This window comes from Macaca thibetana, chromosome 4 (genome assembly GCF_024542745.1).
Source record: "Macaca thibetana thibetana isolate TM-01 chromosome 4, ASM2454274v1, whole genome shotgun sequence".
Classification (NCBI taxonomy): Eukaryota; Metazoa; Chordata; class Mammalia; order Primates; family Cercopithecidae; genus Macaca; species Macaca thibetana.
In genome coordinates this window covers 151,873,589-151,890,989 of record NC_065581.1, presented here as the reverse complement: position 1 = coordinate 151,890,989, position 17,401 = coordinate 151,873,589, and the positions used below count along the sequence as shown (strand labels likewise).

Here is a 17,401-nt window from a genome sequence, read left to right as displayed (position 1 = left end):
TCCCAGACTATTTTAGCCAGAACCTGCAATACAAACTGTTTTTCTTAGAGGAAAGTTATATCTTTTTTTCTGTTTTGGAGAAGATGAAAGGCTGAAAACAATAATGGGGAATAAAAACATATCAATTTATTTTATTTATTGACGGCTAAGCAATGATAATTTTATTTAATAGAATGAATAAAACAAATTTTGTTCATAAAAATAGATAAACTTTTCTATTAGATATTGTCTACAGGATAGAGTACTAGAAGATCATAGAATCACAGCTTAGGTTTATTCCCTTGAAATGTACATAGAATAAACTGTGTCTATTCAATATCTGTTGTGTTTTCCCTAAATTGTTCCATTACCCATGGATTTAGATTTTGTGAGTGCAGTTCGGCATATTATGTGTGTCATTTTCAGGATGTGTAATCTGGGAACATAAAATCAATTATGAAGCAAAATTGCATTACTGAATTCAGAAGACCTAAAGAATGCTAAGAAATTTGTGGAACTGACAACTTGAGAAAATTTTCTTAATGCAACTCATATTTAAAACCAGTTTCTTAAATATAAACGAAAATATTGTCTAATATTTGTTTCCAATTGACATGAAAGAGTTGAGACCTGGCAGGCTATGGATATTAGAGCACTGACATGAGGGATATTAAGTGTTGGTTGTATTTTTTCCATAGAGGCTTTTATAGCAAGGGCTATAACTGACTGTGACAGGCTTAGCTTGGTTAGGTTTCTCTTCAGTTTAAAATCAACACCATGCATCTTCACTGTGCTCTTTCTTCTTTATCTTCCCAACATCAGAAAAATTCTTTCTTTCATTTGTCTTGAGTGACCTCCAGACACAGGCCACTGGTTTTTACTAAGGGATAGGACAGAACTCATTAGAAATGCTTATTTGTTTTTCTGGCAAAAATGGCACCCATGATGCTTTGCTGCTTCTCAGAGCGCTAACTAACCGCCACACATATGCCATAGGACTCATCTTGAAAGGGCAGGTTGTCCTTGTTGAAAGAAAGTTGTTCTTTCCCTTTGGAGAACATCTGGGAGTAATATTCCCATGTATCAACTCTGTTAGCTCCTGTCTCACCCACACCAAGACACCTGGCTGCCAGATACACACACTGACTTGTCAGATTCCATCAATTCATCAGCAGCACAGAGAGTCTTTGGATTGGGGTGGCCCAAGGGTGTAATGCTAACCAAAGAAAATATCACATTTTATCTTTTCTCACCGAACAATAATTATCTGAGAAAGTTGGTCAGCCAACCCTTGTTATTGTTCTTTGTGTCTGGTAAACACTCACCTGACCCCCTCATCCACTTTGTTGAGCATCTACTGCAAAAGTGAACTCAGATCAAATTTCTGAAGAACTTATCAGACTTTCATGAGCACCCACATGTGTTTTTCTCAAGGTAAATACAGTCAGCCTTTATGCATCTCTGAGCATGAATATTCTTGCTGTTTTTGATAAGATTCATTATATAACTTAAGAAGGATTGTCTGTATGCTTAGATAGGGTGCTGGAGATTTTTAAAGAGGCTCAGGTATTTCAGCTGTTTCCAAAGAATTCACTATGATTTAAATTCAAACCAGACTGAACTCATCAACACATTTCTTTGATGAATTATTATTTATGTGAACTGACAAAGCAGTGTGATTTTTCTATCAGTCATCAAATCTGCCCCTTCACAGTTGGCAATAAATCTTTATTCTTTTCAGTAAGAATGCTCTTAATATGCTTGCAACCTGCTGTTTGTTGTGATTTTTGAGGTGGATAATGTTAATTCATTTTTTTAAAAAATTCGATTCGAACATTATCTAGCTCTTCATTGGGTTCAAAACTAGAAAAGACACCTTTCTGCAAATTTACTCCTGTGATAAATGCTCACCAAGGACTTAATAATGTTGGATTGCTTTATCTTAACAGCTACTCAAGGCTCAAACACACTGTGAAGGAAATTAAAGAAGATAAGAAAATAGGATATCTTTGCCAATGATGGAAACCAGATGTAATAGATCACCTCTCAATGAACATGACTGTACAGGACACCTGTCAAATAATCAGGCAGATGTGTCAAATATTTGCTATGTAGTGATAAGACATTGTTGTTTCCTGATAAAGTAGAAGCTTAGGGATTATATCTTTTTATCTCTTTGTACCTTATTAATCCATCATTAAAGATTTCTTAATGAACAGCTTTGTAGTTTGCTGTATTTTAGAACTAGTGAAAAGTATAAAGATTTCAAGATTGCAAAATTGTCATCTAAACTGGATAAATCTAGAGAAAGGTTTCTCAACCTTGGCACTGTTGACATATTGGGTCATATAATTCTTTGTTGTGTGAGATCATCCTGTTCATTGGAGTATCTTTAGCAGCATTCCTGCTCTCTACCCACTAAATGCAGGTAGTACCTCATCTCCCCTGGTTGTGACAAATAAAAATGTTTCCAGAAATTGCCAAATGTCTCTTAGGACATTTTCTTTCCCCTGGGCAGAAAACTCACTCTAGAACATCTGATCCAGAGTAAGATCTCCATTACACATCAAATGGAGAAAAAAAAAAAAAAAAAACTGATGCAAGTAGGCATTCCTCCAGAAGCCGACACTGAGACAGGGATGGGAGTGCAAATAGTTTATATGGGAGATGATTTCAGGAAGTGTCAATAAGGGAATGGAGATGATACAGTGACGGGAAGAAAGCCAATAAAAAAATGTGTTGTCAAGCTGGGTACCTCAAGGGTAATTAGGGCTCACTGTTGCTTAGAATATAGTGCTAAACACTTCTCGAAATTATTCAAACTATGGGGAAGGGAACAAGAGTATTTTTATCCTAGGTCTGTCTCCAAGAGTCATTAACTTTTCCACCTTTCTAGCCTTCCCTGCAATGGGCTGCAGAGATTCTGGCAACTACAGAAAGCCTCAGGCATGGAATTTCAGAGCTTACCTTTGGAAATTGTAGGGGTTGCTTGCCTGGAAATGGTGAGAGCCTAAGGGGAAGTCACCTGCATCTATCTTGATTACTCTTAACTCTGACTTCTTCTCCGCACTCTCATCTGTCTCTGACCTCATGCATTTTCCACGGGAAAGGGAGCAAAACTTATCTTTTTTACACTGTTCCTTTCATCTAAGAAAGTCCTTACTTTTTCTTTCCTCTTCCACTCCTCTTTCAAAATTTTATAATCTATCAAGGTCTAGCTCAAATGCCACTTATTTCCTCAAGGTTCCCTATGCTCTTACTGTAAGACGTCACCTCCTGACCCCACCTTTGAACTTCTAACCAACCTCTACTGCTTACCCTCATTCTACCTGGAATTAAAGTTACTTTTGGGCCCCTTCCCATCCACTAGATGTATGTTCCTGTAGAAAAAAGGAAGTTCCTGTAGAAAAAAGATTGAGTCTTATACAATGCCATACTTCCCAGGTGGTCTCGCATAGTGCTTTGAATATAGTAAGTGCTCAAAGTTATCAATTGGAAGAAAAAATATTTTTATCCTTCGACTCTTTTTTTCTTTAGAAGAAAATTTACTTTTTGTCCAGCTCAATTCCTGGGTCAGTGTGGGGCATAGTGGGAGCACTTCGTGAACTCTGGCTTCCTCAGAAGTGGTGAAGACCACAAACTATCAGTTTGGGGAAACTCCACAATCTCTCTACAGGCATCACGAGAATAAAGATTCCTCGTACTTTTTTAATCAGTGCTAATTATTCATTATATTATTATGGGTATTCAAAATAATATACAGATGGCCCTGTCCGAAGAATTACAAAGGATTGCCTAGGCCCTTTTGGTTATCCAGGTGTTTTCTATTTTTTTCCACTGCCAGGGTGACTTGTGTTAAATCTGGAAAGACAGATAACTTACCAAATGCAGAGCAACTCCTGAATGCATTGATGACGACAGTAAGGTAATGATTTCTTAACTTCCTTTGCTTACTGATACTTTCCTGAATAGTTTCAGTAAAGGAGCTAGCATACCAGGGAAGATTTTCTGCAGCAGATAAACACCGAGTATATTCTACATTCTGAATCAGTGTTGGTGTTGTTGGTCAATGATTCAGGAGGAAGAAATAATTCTCCCTTCCGCTATCTAAAAATCTAAAGTTTGGAGGAACGGAGATAGCACTTTTTAAACCCGGTCAAAATCACACAACTTGTAAGTGGCAGAGTTGGAATGTGAATCCATGCCCATCTGATTTTAGAAATGGACAATGTTGGCCGTGCTGCCCACACATAACCCTCTCCTACCAACATCTTCACCATTCTACCACTCCTTTTTTCCAACAGGCAGCCCTTGCTGACCACAGGTAAAAGTATGCATTTTGCCATCAGGGAAAACACAAAGGGCATGGATGGGCCCTAAGCTTCTAAGGACAGTCATCAGCCCTGAAAAATCCTCTAAACTACTATATTGACTACTCCTAACCATGAAAAAAGAAATAAATGTAATATTTTTCATTGATATCATTGTTCCATTAATCCAAGCTGTCAAATTATAAAATGATTTTTCCAGGAGAGTGAGTCCAGCATTATCTTCAGTTACTGGACCAGTGGTCGTGAGTCCTCAGTGGTCTGAATGGATTAAGAAAAGAGCATCAAGATGGAGACCTTCTGCCATCATGTTTTGTCATTCATGTCTAATTGGATTCATTTTATTTTCAAGTGGCTGATTACACCTATAATTATTTCCAAAGTTATTTGCATCCTCAATATAATGTAGTTAACTTGTAATTTATTTTTATATCCATAAAACTAGTTCCAAAATTGTCTTTATTGAAATATATAATTAACATGACACAAACTTGTTAATCCACTTCACCCATTATGCATGTTTGTAGCTTGATTGTAGTCTTTCAGGAAAAGAAAACTTTTTTTAACTTTGTAGGAGATGGAATATGTAAATCCCCAAACAACTGCCTTTGTTCTTCACTGCTGGAACATGATTCCCTCCCCAGTTTCCTGTGATAGGAAAACAAAAAGGGATCAAACATGTGGTGTTTTGTTTTTGTTAACAGTATTAGGTCATCAGCTCTTCCTTATTTCACATATTCATACTTGGAAAAGGATGTAATTAATTATCTATTCCTAATGCTTTCTTCAAGAAGCTTCTAGAAATAGAGACTTGAGACTCTTAGAGAAATGGAAGCAGCAAGAGGAAGTTAACATTTATATGCATGGGCCATAAGAAATATATCCTTCTTTATTTCAAATTGGCAACAAAACAAGGAGACTAAGAATGTGTATATATGTAGACCACATACTGTTTTATTTAATTTATACAGAACATAGCATATCATATGCATCTCTGCTTAATATTTTAAACCTCTAATTATTTAGAATTGAAACATTCCAGAATGTAAATGTCCAAAAGGTTAGTTTTCTCCCAGCTCTCACCAATGATTCATTATCTGGAACAACTGCAAAATCTGTGTAGATCTCAGCCTAAGATCTATTTATACTACACAAACACACACACACACCCCTATATATATATTATATACATGATGCATGTTAAATGTAATATATATGATTTATACCTAATATTAGTGATAACTCAGTTAAAATATTTAGTTAACCATAATACTGCATTTACTAAGCATTCTAGAGAATAGAATTTGGCTTCTAATAATGTTCTTCAAATTTAAATTATATTTTACTATAAGATTTATGGTATCTCTCACTTGACCAGCAGAAAACTTGAATAAGTGGGTACTTCTGTTTTAACCCAACAGACCATAAAAAACTCCTATATAAGAAAGACAGGGATTGGGAAAATGGCTGGTTCGTTTGCTTGTTTGTCTGAATCTTGGATTCTTTACCTCACCTCTGTACAGAGAGGATTTGAGAAGACTGAATGATTAAAACAAAAAAGGTAAAAGGCTAAATAAAATTATAGCCCTAGAAATATATCTAAGAATAGATATTTAAGGGCACATTGGGATAAATATCACAAATATGGGAGCTCTAAATGTCTTTGTAGTTTAATGGTCAAATTTTAATTCCTTGTAGCATTCTCATTGTATTTTGTTTTTTTGTTTGTTTTGTTTTGTTTTTTGTCGGCAGCGGAAGCAACAAGAGATGAAATGTTACATCTTTTTTTATAATAAGGAAAATATTGTTGTGTACTTTCCAACACCCCAATCTTGAAAGAATTTTGTTCTCTGAGTTTTAAATTGGTAAAATCCATAGCAGTGTGATCTGTCAGTTGTGACAGAAATAATATATATATATATGTGTGTGTATATATATATGTGTGTGTATATATATATATGCCATTGAAGCTGGCAGTTTTATCTAGCACTGTCCTGGAAAGAAAAAGAAAAATTTGTTCTTGAATGAAAAAGCAATGCATGTTTTCTGGCTGGAATAATGTACTGAGTCCTAGGTTCTATAAGAAATTTCTCTTTAAATTATTCATCCCTCTTGGCTCTGCTTCTTATGTTTCCTCAGCAAATCTAAATACGGCAGGAAAAGCAGACCCCAGATGGAGGACACTGGCATTCCAGATTACGAGTCAGACTCTGAGGAGCTTGATAAGAGTGAGTCAGCCTCCCTGAGTCTGATCAACTTGGGAACTCTGACGACCCTGTGATAATTTTAGTAGAAAGACATATTTCCTGCCCCTGGAGACATCCAACCCCATCCTCACCATCCACAAGTATTCTTATCATTAGAGAAAAAGAAACAAATCACTTCAGGCAAGACTGTCTTTTCTAGTGCAGATTCTGTAAGAAATTTATCAGGTAAGATTTTGCATCAGATATTCTGGCCTAAGTAGTAGATGACACCTGGAAACACAGGCAGAGGGCAGGTGGTTTTTATAGTATCCTTTGATCAGAACTGAGGGCTGCCATTAGAGCCTGGAGAAAAATACTTCAAAATAAGGCCAAGATAATGTGTTCCAAGTGGTACCATGTTTTCAGTGATCTGGACTAACACATAAATGAAACTTTGAGTGCCTAGGGAATTGCCTTCCAAAAATCCTCCAGATGGTCACTTCCTCAAGAAGAGAACCTAGAGGCAACCCAGGATTACATTCTCTATGAAGAGTCCAGAGTCTATAAGGAGAATTTAGTCTAGAGGAAGGGCCTGAGATCCTTATCCTGAGTTTGTTGGTTGAAGGAGCATCCTATACTTTGGGATTTGGGAAAGGGGAAACTTACTCAATTTCAGATCCTTGTTTGGAAATAAAGAATCCTAACCAAGACCCTGGCCTCAAAGGTGAACTGCTCAGCTTCTACAGAGAGTGACTCAATAGACAAACTAATGGAAAAGTAGAAATTTTTTTCTAACAGTTGTATTTATTCTCTTGTAGCAAACAAGCAAATGGCTGACTCCGCCTCTGAAGATCACCACTGTGATGAGTTTTACCTGGGAAGCTTCTGGAGCAGAAGTTGCCATGAGCATCTGTTTCACTGTGCCTATGGAGACACAGCAAGGAAACGTGTTAAAGGATATTAATTTAGATGAATAAAATGTATTTAGTTGAATAAATATTCTAATTTTATATTGAAATTACTTTTATATGATTGTGTTTGATGCACTGATTTCATCAAGCAATCTCACTAGTTACTATGAACAAGCCACATTTTATTATAATGGCAGTGGACATTATAAATGAATATAAAATTCTTCCAAGTCTCTTACAGCCTTTATTTGATGATGCCCTTTGTTCAGTAGAAATGTGGTTGCTCCTGAGGGATTTAACAACATGATAACTAATGTCTTAGAAAGGTGAAAGTAATTTAAAATTATTTTATTATATAGTTCAGTTATGTTTATTATAACTATGATAAAATGCTGACAAGAATAAAATGTCAAATCACCCATAATCACAACACCCAAAGATAATATTTTGGCATGTAACTTTATCCTCCAGTTTATAAAAAATATATTTTGTAAAATATATCAAGAAAGAAAGAGAGCTTGTTGGTTTCCAGGAGTAATGGAGAGCAACGCAGCCCCCAAAGCTGGCTGTCTGATACTGACTAGCTAAGTGAACTGGCACACATTGTTCAACTTCTCTATGCCTTCACTGTCTCATCTCTAAAACAGATGCACATTGTCTGGTAGAAATGGTGTCTATCCCCAGATCCCATCTCACCAGACCAAGTATTAAGTAACTGATAAAAGGAATAAAATGTTAGTATCTCTCTAGTGCCTATTTTCTTCTTATTTATCCTACTTGTATTATTTCTCACTTCCTTTCATTCCTCCTTGTCTCCTGGATTTTTAAAATATAAATCAATTAACTAAATTTACTTTCTTGACAATAATCAGCCATAAAACTTTGTGTAGCCCAAACTCTTTTTGCACTTAACGTAAGTTTTAACTCTCTTTTCAGGAAAAAAAAATTAATAGTGTATGGAATAATACAAGCAGGTATCTGGATAATATTTCAGGCCATTCATAGCCCATACTCAATTCCCTAAAGAAGCTAGAACCCCTATTCTGGCTTGCTTTCTTTCCTCTGTTCTCTATTTGGATTTTCTTGTCTGATACTCCTCTCAATAACGCATTAGAACCTTTCCTCTTCAGGGCCCAAGGGAGAGCTTTCCCCTTGGTCCTCTCAAGTTTCCATGAAAAAGCAACTTGCAAAAGGTAGATTAATTGGAGAAAAGGCTTACAAATGTATTTAATGTTCATACACAGGAGCCTGCAGAATAGACACCCAAAGATACAGAAGAAATTGTTCATTTTATGCTTAGGTTAAACAAAGTATGGATGATTGTGTAGAAATATGATTGGACAGGAAGGGTATGATCTCATGCTAACAGATCGAGTGAGGAAAGCCAGCAAGGCCTGCCTGTATTCTTCTTGGCCCCTTCGAGCATGTGTTTCTTCTTTCTAGGTATGAGTCAGGACCCTCTCTGGAATGGAGGTCTTATGACCTACAGTCAAACAAGGTATATCAGATAAATTATGGCCAGTTTTTACACAGAAAGATGTGGAGAGGGAGTTAAAGTAATATTTTTAGGTTTTTATGACTGGTTTTGGGGAAAAGGGGTTCTGGTTTCTATGACCTGCCTTGTAGAAAAGGGATTCTAGTTTCTACGATAGTCCTCCAGGGAGAGTGGGACTAGGAAACAACAGGGCAAGAGGTCAGATAAAAACTGTTGCTTCTGAGGCTCCTTCTGAAGCCTTCATTTGGGGGTATTGTTTTCTGAGTCCCAACACCCCTCAGTCCACTGGTAGAACAGACTTTCCATTTGCTTCTGCAGCTTACGGTCAGCAGTTATGGGGCTAGTGGACAGGGATAGGGGTGTGGTGTTTGATATGGGAAAGGGGAATACACATCACTCAGTTGCTTCTTACAACCTGCTGGACCTGCAGATGACCAGTTCTATGTACAGTCAGTGCTAAATGTGACAAAAACACTTGTGACTCCCAAACATGTGGGGAAATGAAGAGAAAAAGATATAGTATAAAAGAACGAGAGAACAGTCTCAAAACTAGTAGAAGGTTCTGCATAATATGGGAAAGTCTTTGCGGGCTCTGGCTACCAGATGCTTGCTATTCAAAGATTTCATTACTGTGCAATTCATAGGCATCTAAAATACCAGGAAATATACTAATAGCATTTGCAGTCCATCCCAAACCAGGAAGATTTCAAGAGTGCTCCATGTGAGCTCAGCCTTTTGCTTTGTTCATAAAGCAACCTGATCGCTTGCCTAAGAGAGAAAATAGAATGCTTTTTAACCTCGCCTTGAAATTGTAAAATTTCTGTCATAAAAATAAGAAACAGTATATGAAGCCTTGGGGTCAGAACGCCCACTGGTTTTCAGGAGTTCTCAATAGAGTTATTAGGCTTTGAAGTAACAAGGTGAATGGAGATTATGGTTTCATACTAGTATTTGAATTTCCTGAGATTTGTTTGCTTGAGAAAGACATTTAAACATTCATTAAAAATGTTTAAAGAATTGAAAGAGCTGTTTTCTTGTTTGCAAATCCAGTTTTTAAAATAGAAACCTCTAAGATGGAATGGAACAGTCACTGAACTTAAAACTGCATTTTATATGTTTTTTTCTTACCTTATAAAAATACCAATCCCAGGATTCAATTTGTATAATTCTTCTGTTATACTCCAGTAACATCCTTAAATATTAGAAAATGTTTACTTTGTGGCAGAGAGGGAAGAAAAAGATAACAGATCCTCCACCACATGATAAACCATGATATTTTCCTCAGTTGTTAGTCACATTGTACTTTTGGCTATGCCCCAGAAACCACAACCCTCAATTACATTTGCTTTCAGACATGTGGAAGAAACACATGCTAAAGTAATTAACAAAATTATGACATTTACATTTTTCCCCTGTCAGTCCCTGTGATTCTTCAGCATATGATTCTATGTGAACCAAAACAATCATACATCAAGCTGACCACGTTTATCCCTATCTAGTGCTTTGGAAATGTCAAAAAGTAAAACAGAAGAAAACAGTTTTTTCATAGACTTAGCACACTCTACTCCCTGTTTGGCAACAAGAACCACATGTGATAATGGCGGAAAGGTAGCATCACGTCTTATCCCAAAGTCATTGCACTCTGCAGACAGCCAACTGAGTTTGATGACTAGTAGCTCTGAGCTGTCTCATTTGCCCTGCGTTTGCTGTTCCTCCTTCTCTGTTGATAGATTCTAGTGCTCATTAAATGGAACGTGTAGTACAACCTGAAACTAATGACCTTTAAGCAGAAAATGAAAGTAGAACATCAAATTTTCATAGTATCAGGAGATTTGTTGTAGCAATGGTAAGTGTATCTTCTAACTCTATCAGCCAATATGTAATAGAACATCTCAGAGAGCAGTAAGAGTGTTGTGCATTTGCTTATGGCCCTATAACCCAATTTACTTATAGGACTTTGATAATTGTTCACCATTGACTTCATATCTTCATAATCTCACAAGCATTCATTAATCGTCTACTGTGGGCCAACCACGTAGACACTGCATGCGTAAAGATGAATAAGGCATGGCCTTTGCTCTCAGGAAGCTCACAAAACAGCGGGAATGACAGACGTATATGTTAATGATATTGCATAATGGGAAGAGTTATAACCAAGCTAGCTAAAACACTCTATGAAGCACAGATAAAGAGACTTCATCTGTGAGTCACAAAGGAAGTTGTGACCCTGACCACAGCCAAGAAATATGTCTTTAGTAATCATGCTATCTATCTTTTAGTTTGCCTTTCTAGATCTCCTCCCTACCTTTCTCCACCCTGTTCTTGACCCATGAAGCTGACCTCTAAGGACTGGACCAACAGGCTCTTTTGCCCTCTTGGCAAGAGATAAGAGGATTAGAGGAAGAGATTAAGCCATTTGTTCCCCTCTACTTCCCTGCCTAGTTTCCATGGACTGGTGGCATCTTTCTACCAAAGGCTATAGATCTTGTCAGAGCCCTTTCCACACAGCTCCCGTCTCCAGATTCCCAGTCCCACTCTTCCCTTCCCCTTTTCAGCCTAGGAGAAATAATGGTCCGTTGTTGGCTTCCTACACTCTGCCCACACCTAAATAGAAAAATGACCCTTTATTAAACTCTCTTCAGTTATCCAGTTTGAAAATTGTGTCTGCTTTTTGCCAGAACTCTGACTACTGCAGTAATCCTCTAGGAATTTAAGGTATTCAACAATTTCAGTGTTACTCATGGAGAATCCAGTTTGGGAGCGCAGAACTAGGGTCTCACCAGTCACCGAGCAAACCCATTACAAATGTCCTCAAAAGATACCCCTCCTAATAATTCCAGTCCTTACCCAGGAAAGCCACTTGACTCTAGAACAGGCCCTACCTCATCAATCCTGCCATAGGCAAGTTGAAGTAACAACAGAGTTCAGGACATGCTACACCAAAATATGGCACCCTAGCATGTGAGGAAACAGCAGAAGTAGGATATGGGAAGAATTCCACTTGTACCTTTTCCCCTGAAGTGGGCCATAAAACATCCCCTGAAAATAGGTCATAAAACTCTCATTCCAGAGGAGTCCTCTGTATTCCTGGAAAAAGGAATGTCACAGAGATATCAAGAAGCATTGGGACAAAGAGGCCTTCTTAATTTCCCCCCAGTTTACTACCATTAGATCATACTCTTTTGTTCTCTAATCATATCTCTCTGTATGACTGTCCATAAAAATATAGTTTTCCCTGTTTCTTTGGGTCTTTATTTCTGAAGGCTACCATGTCACATAAAATTTGTATTAAATAAATATATATGCTTTTCTCTTGTTAATCTGTCTTTTGTTATGGGGTCTCAGCCATAAACCTTGTGATGGGTGAGGAAAAACTACTACATTTTTTTCCTACACTAACACCCACCATTCTGCAGTGAGGTCAGGGAGTAGACAGAATTCTAAGAGACCTCCAAGCTTCCCAGCCCCTGACACACACACATTTTTCCCAGTAATTTAATCCATGCCAATCTAGTTGCTGCTATGAAAGAATTTTGGAGATGCGACTAGGGTCCCAAATAAGCTGTCTTTAAATTAGAACTATTATCTGGTGAGCCTGATATAATCTCATGAGCATTTAGAAGCCAGAGAGTTTTCTCCAGCTGATTGAAGGAGTGAAAGTCAGAAGTATATGCTCTGGCTGACCGGGAAGACCAGCAGGCATCCATACTGTGAACTGCCTATGGAGGCCACATAGTAAGGAACTGAGGGTGGGCTCTGGGAGCTGAGAGAGGTCCTTGGCCAACAACCAGCAAGAAAACAGGACCTCAGTCCTACAACTACACGGAAATGGATATGTCCAACAATCACTGATCTTAGCAGAGGACTCCAGTACTCAAATGAGAACCACAGCCCGAGCTGACTCCTTCATTCAGCCTGCTGAGACCCTGAGCAGAGAATTTGGCTATGTCATGCCAAGATTCTACCCAACAGAAACTATGAGATAATAAATTTGTGGTATTTTATAGCTACTAAGCTTGCAATAAATTGTCAAGCAGCAATAGGGAACTAATACAGGCAACAGGGTAGCTTTGCTTTGTTTTTGGGAAATGAATTAACTTAAACACACCTTTATTCAGAAAAATAAAACATGTTCCTCTCAATGAAAATACTTGGATATATTAATATATTATCCATTTATTTGTCTTATTATAGAGTACTTAGTGTACTGCCTGATATTGAAAGAATCTAACAAATAGTTGCTGAATGAAATATATATAGGAATCATTTGGCATTTTCTTCATTCCTCAGATTACTAAATTCTAAAGCATCCATTATTTACTAGGCCCTGTGAATGACTGGATTACTCATTCCCATATCCACTGTCTTTCACTGGAAGAGGGCTATGCTTTCCCGTACCTTTGAAGAAAGGCTTGGCATGTGATTTACAGCAGCTAACAGTAAGCAGAAGCAATATGACCACCACCATGCAGAAGCCTTAAGAGTCCTTTTGTGCTTTGCCCCGCATTTTCCCTGCTCTCATCACTAGCATGTTTCCAGGTAGGGGATAATCTACCTGAGGTTTTGGGCCACAGTGATGCAGAGCAGAGCCCCAGTCAATCCACAACTGTGATGCAGTGTGACCAAGAAACAAACCTTTGCTGTTCCAAGGCATTGAGACATTGGGGTATTTTGGCACTATGGCATAATCTAGCCCATGTTAACTGATACAAACTCCAATAATACTGATGTCTTCAAGAGTTATTAAGAAGTATATGATCTCAGGCTGGGGGCGGTGGCTCACGCTTATAATCCCAGCACTTTGGGAGGCCGAGGCAGGCAGATCATGAGGTCTGGAGTTTGAGACCAGGCTGTCCAATATGGTGAAACCTCATCTTTACCAAAAATACAAAAATTAGCTGGGCATGGTGGTAGGCACCTGTAATCCCAGCTGCTCGGGAGGCTAAGGCAGAAGAATCACTTGAACCCGAGAGGTGGGGGTTTCAGTGAGCCGAGATTGTGCCACTGCATTCCAGCCTAGGTGACAGAGCTAGACTCTGTCCCTCCCACCAAAAAAGTATATGATCCCACTTATATGTAGAATCTTAAAAAGTCTAATACATAGAAGCAGAGAGCAGGACAGTGGTTACCAGGGGCAAGGAGGTGAGAAAAAAAGGAGAAATGTTGATCAAAGGGGAGAGTTCTTGGACCTCTGGAGATTCACTGAAAAATCAACTCACAAAAGGTAAATTGGAGAAAAGGCGTACAAATTTATTTAATGTGTATACCCGGGAGCCTTCAGAATGAAGTGCCAAAAATACAAGAAAAATTGTCAATTTGTATGCTTAGGTTAAACAAAGTATGAACAGCAGTGTGGAAATATAGTTGGACAAAAAGTTATGATCAAATGTTAATTAGATCCTTTTCTCTTGTGGGAAAACGCAGAAGGGCCTGTTTGTTTAGATTCTTCTTGGTCTCTCTTGAGTGTACATTCCTTCCTTTTTGGAGGTGGGGCAGGACTCTCTCTGGAATGGATGTCTTATGACCTCAACAAGATCGATAAAATGATCTCTTTATGGCCAGTTTTTACACAGAAAGGTGGAGGAAGGTTGAGTAATATTTTTAGGTTTCATGGCTGTCTTGGGGGGGAAAAAAAGAGATTCTGGTTTCTGTGACCTGCGTGGGGGACAAGGGGGATGCTAGTTTCTATGGCTAGCCTTGGAGGAGAATGGGACTGAGACAGTGGGCAGAAGGTCGGAGAAAAACTTTTGCTTCTGAGGCCTTCATTTTGGGGTATTGTTTTGTGGCCCTAACACCCGGTAGTACTAGGTCAGGAGGCTGATCTTATTTTATGAAATATGGACCAATTGACATCTTAACATCAAAGACCTCATAATCTTGCTTTTCTCATTCAGTGTTTTAATACAATTCAATACAGACAGCCTGGTTTCTTTACATTGCCCTCAAAACTTCCACCTGAGTTCATTTATTTAATTTGTTTCTCTCATCTGGGATACCCTTCGTCTTTCTCCTTCATTTTATCAAAGCCTTTTTCCCAACCTCAAGTCCCTTGCATGTAACCCCCAGAGACTTTCTCTGCTCTGAATGCTCTGTGGTTGAATTGACAACTGCAGTCACAAAGCACAGAGTTATCTGCATCTACAACGTGCCAAGAGCTAGGGCTTGAAATAATGGCAGGACGATCCTTGCAAGGCTTCCCATGCTATCAGAGAGAATGAGATGGATATTTAAGAAAATAAGTATCAATATATTCCATCAGCATATGCCACCTTGTCTCTATCCACAAAGCACCGTGGCATGACAGAGTGGTCTGTGTCACTCATTTGACACTTAGTATTTGTAAAAATACATACATGATGTCTTCCAACAAACACTGAGGTGTTAGTTGAGATGTGGTGATATAAAAAAGCCTCTCTTCAATAATATACAAGCTTTGTGAGGTCACACCGCTCTGTGACCCTTCTAGTTCCAAGATCAGTACATCACACACGGCCCCATGTCACAATGAAGAGTGCAGACTCTGGAGGCAGAAGTCCTCTGTCTGAATATAGCTGAGCCACATAGCCACTTACTATGTGTGTGTTCTCAAGCAAATTTCTCTGTGCCTGCGTTTTCTTATCTGTAAAATGGGGCAATAAATTTACCTACCTCATAGAGGATTCGAGAAAATCGAATGAGATAATGTAAGTAAAGCACTTTGCACACTGTTTGGCACATGGCAAGTCAATAAATGTTAAGATATTTTTGTATTATCTCAACATATCTAATGCAAGTGACTGGCAGTCCAATGATATAGTTTCACCGCCTCTAAGGAGTTAGGGGCGCAGCTGTAAGTAACACTTTCTGCATGATGGATCCTCTTTGAGTAAAATAAAATAGAAATTTCATGCCTAAAATCTCGTCTTAAATATTATATTTTTAAAAGCTTCATTCCCTGTTGCCCGAGGGACCTATTGCAGGATTCGGGTATAAGCTATCCCCACTCTGACCAGTGGGCTGGAAACTTTCAACTGGACACATCTTCAGTCTTGGCTCTGCTGGCGTGAGCAAGGCAGGGTTAGGGACAGGACAACCACACATCCTGATTCGCCCAAGACCCTTACAGGTTAGGCTTGCTGTCCCAGTGGAACAAGCACTTCCACTTGTTTCTTAGACAAGTCTTGGTTTGGACAATAAATTACTCAGCCACCCTAGTTATAGAGTCTGCTCTTCTGTCCCCCATCAAAGAGCAGAGTGTAAAAGGGCTGAGTTTAAACCCAGCTTTGACACTGCTGCTCGTTAGCCACAGGTCTGCGGGCAATTGCTCAATTTGGCTGATTGGTAAATATCTTAGTCCATTCAGGCTGCCCCCCAAAACCACCATAGACTGAGTGGCTTATAAAAAAACAGAAACTTATTTCTGATAGTTTTGGAAACTAGGAAGCCCAAAATCAACACGCCAGCAGATTCAGGGATGGTGAGGGTCCACTTTCTGGTTTACAGATGACATCTTCCAGCCATGTCCTCACATAGTGGAAGAGGAAAGGCTTTCTGGAGCCTCTTTCATGAGGGCACTAATCCCATTCATGGGACCTCTGCCCTAATGGCCTAATCACCTCCCAAAGGTCCTACTGCCTAATACCGTAACATTGGTGATCAGATTTCAACATATGAATTTTGGGAAGGCACAAAAATTCAGACCATAGCAGTAAACTTTGCTCATTAGCAAAACGAAAATAATGGTACCTACCTACCTCACATGGCTATGAGAATCACATAAATACACAAGTAGATGTCCATATATGTGAATTATTTTGCCTTTCCTCGCTACCCTGCATGCATGAACAGAAAGCAGTCCCAAAGGTGCCTGCTTTTGAAGTTACACTACATCAGCGAGGCGCCTGCTTTTGAGGTTAGGTTGCATCTGCAGGGCGCCTGCTTTTGAGGTTAGGCTGCATCTGCAGAGCGCCAGCACTGCCGGTGCAAGGTACGCGTGTTTCCCCAGGCAGTGGGGAGGGACAAGGCCTTCCTAGGGCTGTGTCCCAGAGCGCTCAGGGGAAAGAGAGAGACCCTATGGCTCCTGATTACAGGCTTTAGCTGTAATCATTCAATTACACCCTTTTATGTTCTATTTTACTGCATCTGAAAGAGGCAGGGATATCTGGATATCTAATAGCTACATTTACTGGGAGGTGAGCTACTAAAAATAGTCCCACAATCTGTGGGCGGGTGTCCAGGAAATGCTTGACTTGTTAGAGCGAACTGCAAAGAGTCTGTTAATCAAGCCCTTCATCTGAATCACTTGCCCAAGCTGCTTGCCCAGGGCTGGAGGCTTAGCGCTTGCTCATAGCAAGTGAGATAGTATAGCAGAATCTTAAAGGAATATAGGCAATTAAAGGGGATTTGATGATAAATACTGAAACATGTATGGGGATTGTACAGGAGTGACTTTAAGCCATTTTAAAGTATCACATCACTAAAACCACAAGGACCAAATGTAATTCATTATTTTAAGTCTCTCTG

General features: G+C 38.9%; 1 long non-coding RNA gene across 1 annotated transcript; it reads right to left on the bottom strand.

The window, feature by feature from the left end:
* Positions 1–4,747: 4,747 nt before the first annotated feature.
* Positions 4,748–15,295, bottom strand: LOC126952336 (uncharacterized). Its single transcript, XR_007724853.1, has 3 exons — positions 15,253–15,295; positions 7,368–7,417; positions 4,748–4,955 (listed from the first exon to the last, which is right to left on the bottom strand). It is a non-coding gene; the product is annotated as an uncharacterized LOC126952336 (long non-coding RNA).
* Between the last annotated feature and the right edge of the window lie 2,106 nt (positions 15,296–17,401).